General features: G+C 45.2%; 1 long non-coding RNA gene across 2 annotated transcripts in view; it reads left to right on the plus strand.

Annotated features, from left to right (window-relative positions):
• The window catches only part of LOC119295735, a 3804-nt gene extending 2243 nt beyond the window's left edge, over positions 1-1561 (plus strand). For both annotated transcript variants that reach the window (XR_005144193.1, XR_005144194.1), the window contains exon 4: positions 857-1561. This is a non-coding gene — a long non-coding RNA (uncharacterized LOC119295735). The remainder of the gene's footprint in view (positions 1-856) is intronic.
• The last annotated feature ends 3376 nt before the right edge of the window (positions 1562-4937 follow it).

The raw sequence follows: 4937 nt of genomic DNA on the forward strand, positions 1-4937 counted from the left end.
CTACCCCTATTAATAGTTAACCATTTTAAGCACATTTGATTAGATGTAGTTTAATATTTCTTGGATTAATATATAAATATCAAAACAGGTTTGATTGCATTGTACATATGTAATATAACAATGTGAATATTAGCTACTGGTTTGCATTTAATAATAAGCTTTAAGAATGATGGAATTGGAGAGAAATAAACACAGATGAGATTCTGCATGTTGATGCCCGCCACCTCGTATTGTTAGTATACTTTCCCTTTGTCGTGCTTACTGGACATAAAAAATATTCATGAATGATTTGGTGGTTCAGATCATTATACATGAGAATTATACCATGAATAATTTTGTATATACACACATGTTTCTGTTTCCTTCAAGGCGTTCAAGTTTTCAATTCTAACTGTGAAGTTATCACTTGGCTGCAATGTTTCGGGAGAACCCTAGACGAGTCTGCTGCGACTGGTGTTGTGGAAGTTTTTTTAAGGGGATTGAGGAAGACAGCTTCTGATTGAACGACTTCCTATTTTTTTTGAAGTGCTGCTGGGCTAGAACAATCAGATGGATTCAGTTGGGCCTTTTAGTTAACTACACTACCTATTGAAACAGACTTTCTCTCTCAAAAAAAAAACTATTGAAACAAACCGGGCCGACCAAAGTTGGCATACCAAATGTATATATATGATGCCATCTCTGTTTGGGAGCAGCTAAATTCTTCACCAGCAATATAGAAATCTTTTGTTTCCCCCATAATTTTGTTGAACTGGTCACTGCACGACCAACTTCTTTTGCACCTCATAATTTTGTTCAACATCATAATATGTGTTTTACCTGGCCGGCTTCATAATTTTGTTTCTTATATATGCAGGTTCATGGTTCTGAAGTTAATTCCTTTCAGCTTCAAACTGAAATAATTCCTCTCTGTTCCCGCACCATGGAGACGGGCACTAAACTTTCAAAAACAATATGAAGTTAACCCTTTCTGTACATCCGATGACCTATTGTTCTGGTAAATGTTTTCATTATTGCCTAATTGTGTAAGTGATTGACACTTTCTGGTTGTGCTAAATTTCAGTCCTATAATTTTTCTTTGAGTATGTTAAAAAGATGGAGCCATATCTCACTGGGATTTGTGCAGTAAACTGTTTTTCTTTTCCATTCTTGCAAATGAGGCACATGATAGATCACATCTATGTAGAGTATTGGAGATCCATGCCCCATGTTGTTGTCCAGAATTGAAACATTTAACAATACCAGTTCACCAAATATTGCCCCGAGGATTACAGGCAAGCAGTACCAATCTGGATGATTGGTACAGGCAGGCTACCCTTATGCTTGACGAGGAATCTGCAACGTAATGGAACAAGTAAATATTAAAGGTGTTGCAGTTTAGGTGGCATTTTTTTTACAAAGGGCGGAGCGAGTTTCTTTCTTCTTTTTCCCGATGAGCATGTTGACCCTTGTGGACAATTGTACATGGCACCTTCCTGATGTATGAGTTCATTTAAGGTTATATTCTTTTTGTACTCATGTTACTTGTGATGATATTATGGTCTTGATAATGTGCAATTTACCCTATGCTTCCAGATGCATTTGCTTAATTAATCAAAAGGGATGATGTGTTTTGTGTTACATTGTTCCATCAATGGGATTGAGAGAGAGAGAGAAAGGGAGAGAGGGAGGGAGGGAGAGAGCAAATTCGAGAGGGAGGGAGGGAGAGAGCAAATTCGTTTGTAATAGTTTTTAACTATTATGTTTAGACTATTTCTCTATGTACGTCGAATTTTCACGTGCAGACTTACTAGTAATGAATGTTCTTTTTCGAAGGACAGGAAGATAAAAGAAACATGAACTAAGAATAACAACACAACAATGGCATAATGAATCGTTTTCCCTCATCCGTTATACATATCTTTATGTTCAACCATGTTTTCCATTGTTAAGCGACACCATCGAACAAGTATCAGATCCCACATCGAGAGATATATCGTCATGATATAAGAATGTATTACACACAGAAATGGAAACTGTATGGGCGTGTTTGGTTGCAGTTTGCTACAGTATACGCATTGCATGTCTATCTTCAGCCAGCATGGTTCTTCATATGCAGCCTCATATGCAGCAGATGCAACCTGTTTGGTTGCCTGCATCGCATGAAGGGGCACTTACCCCCTGGTGTTTGGTTATCGTTTTTATGCTTAGGGTGTGGGCAGATGCAAACTTTAGCTGTTTGGTTGCAAACAACGTTTGTGTTCTGCTCATTCCATTCAAATGTGGTGGCCTTACCACCACATGATCAGCACAACAGCAAGCACAACTGACAGAAATCAAAGAGGCAAGCACTGACAGCAAACAAAACAAGCAACCAAATGAGATCAAACAAAACAAGCAAGAAAATGACAGCAAACTACTTAGATTAACAATAGGGGCATCCTCCTTCCCTGCTCCACGCCAGGGTGCTGCTCCTGGCCAAAATATTAACAAGTTCACAACACAAGTACCATAAGTTCTAGCCACAGACCATAACAAGTTCAACACTAGCACCTAAGTTAACTACATTGCATGCTCAATGTCACCAAGGCAGCTGTACTTGCTGCAATGAACCCTACACATGATCGAGGAGTCGTGGTTGTAGATTTGGACCTTCAGGTCGAGTCCTGAGATGCAGAACGAGGAGGTCGCCGGGGACGATCCGGTGGCGACGGCAAAAGTAGTCCCAGCCCCGGCCAAGCACCATGTGCCCCTCGAAGTTCTGTATCTGCACCCAGAACTCGCACCACTTGTTCGCCGACAGCCTGACCACGCGCGGGAACCGCTTCATGACCAGCCACTTGTTCATCACCTCCATGAATTTGCAAGGGATGACGAGCATGGCAAGGTCTTCAGCGTCCTTGATCTGCTGGTAGAAGCGCAGTGGCTCCCGGGCCCCCTCCTCGTGGCCGGTCCTCGGAGATCGTCCCCTTGAATGTGGCAGGCTCATGAAGGAGACCCTGCCAGGCAGGTCCACCCTCTTGAGCCACCTATTCGTGGGGATGAGATCCTCGGCGCCCTCAGCTCTGGCCACCACCTGAGCTCCTCCACCCGCCACGTCCCAGTCACTCTTTAATATCTTGTCAGGTAAGATGACAAGTATTAGAGGTGCTTGCAAAATGGACAACCACTGATCAGTGACATTAGCTCTTCTGCAAATGCCACTGATCAGTTGCACTAGCACTACAACAAATGGCACTGATCATAGACATTTGCCCAAGAGCAAATGCCACTGATCAGTGCACAAACTCTTTGCCAAATGCCACTTATCAATGGCACTTTCTCTTCGGCAAATGCCACTAATCAGTGCCATTTTCTCTTGGGCAAGTGCCACTGAATAATGGCACTTGCTCAAGAGCAAGTGCCACTGATCAGGGGACTTGCCCAAGAGCAAGTGGCACTGATCAGTGGTAGTTACCCATGAGCAAATGCCACTAATCAGTGGCATCTGGTCTTCTACAACTGCCACTCATCAGTGCACTATCCTAAGCATGGAAATATCTAAAAATAGCACCCATGTGCACCCATGCACATTTGGCAGCATACTAAAATGGTCCTACTACATGCACGTATAACAATCTAGAGCATGCAACACAAACCCTAGCTTGAACATGTATGTATCAACATGAACAGCAACATGAACATGATCCTAGCTTGAACATGAACATGCCATTTGCATGAACACAGATCCTAGCAAGACCCTAGCATGAACACAGATCCTAGCATGAACACAGATCCTAGCAAAGCACGCTAGCATTGGGGATTCTAGCATGAACACAGATCCTAGCATGAACACAGATCCTAGGAAAGCACTAGCAGAAGAACAATATCCTAGAACACACACTGTAGCAAACAAGACTAGATCGATCGGATTCGATTCGATTGGGATCGCATCGAATCGGATCTACTCGAATCCTATCTAATCCTATTGAATCCACTAAGTACTAGAACATGCCTAAGAAAGAAATCCCTAATCTACATCTACGAGCAAGCATTGGGGATTCTTTGACTCACCGGAGCTTGCGCAGTCGCAGCGAACCGAGGCCAGGGTGAAAACCCCGGCGGGAAGGAGAGAGGTGGCAGAGCAGAGGAGGAGCTGGCCCTGGCGACGGCCGGCGGCATCGGCCCCGTTCTCATGGCTACGTCGGAGGTCGAGGAGGACGACGCGCCGACAGGAGAAAACCCTTGGACGGGGGTCAAGAAAATCCCCTTGCCCAATGGGGTCCTAAGAAGTAGCGGCTCCGTGGACGGCGCCGGCGCCGAGCCCACGACCACGAGGTCCGAAAACGGCGGCGGAGCAGGAACGACAGGCACCGCATTGGCCGGTCCTCTTGGTGGCCGACAGCAGATAGGGGACGGCGCTCGCAGCGCCGACGCCAGGTCCCTGCCCGAGTTCTGGAGCCCGATCACCCATTGCTCTTGGATGCTACGCTATATAAAAAAGACATATCCATGACATTTTGGGCAGAACTAAATTTTTTTGTGTCGACACTTATATGATGATAATTGTGAAAAAACCCGGTATCATCATAGATATGGTGGGCTCCTACTTCTATGACAAAAAATCATGACAGAAAATGGGCTTTTCGTCCTGGGCGGGCCGGAGACGCAGCTGCATGACATTCTTTGGGCCGTCCATGACAGAAAAAACCGTGGTAGAAGCGAGGGGGAGGAAAATTTTGGGGAGTTGCCGATTATGGTGGGAGGTCGGGGGCCGAGCGATGCGGGTTTCTCTCGTACACGTACGCGCGTGTGTGCGAGGAGTTGGCTCTAACTGAACCCGAGCGAGGCGTTGGGCTCTAACTAAACCCGAGCGATTGAACTGCAGGCTACGCGTTACTGAACCCGAGCGATTGATCGATGGCTGTTAACTGAACCCGATGGAGCGATTCCTTCGCTACTGCTGCTAACTGAAGCTG

This window comes from Triticum dicoccoides, chromosome 4B (assembly GCF_002162155.2).
Source record: "Triticum dicoccoides isolate Atlit2015 ecotype Zavitan chromosome 4B, WEW_v2.0, whole genome shotgun sequence".
Classification (NCBI taxonomy): domain Eukaryota; kingdom Viridiplantae; phylum Streptophyta; class Magnoliopsida; order Poales; family Poaceae; genus Triticum; species Triticum dicoccoides.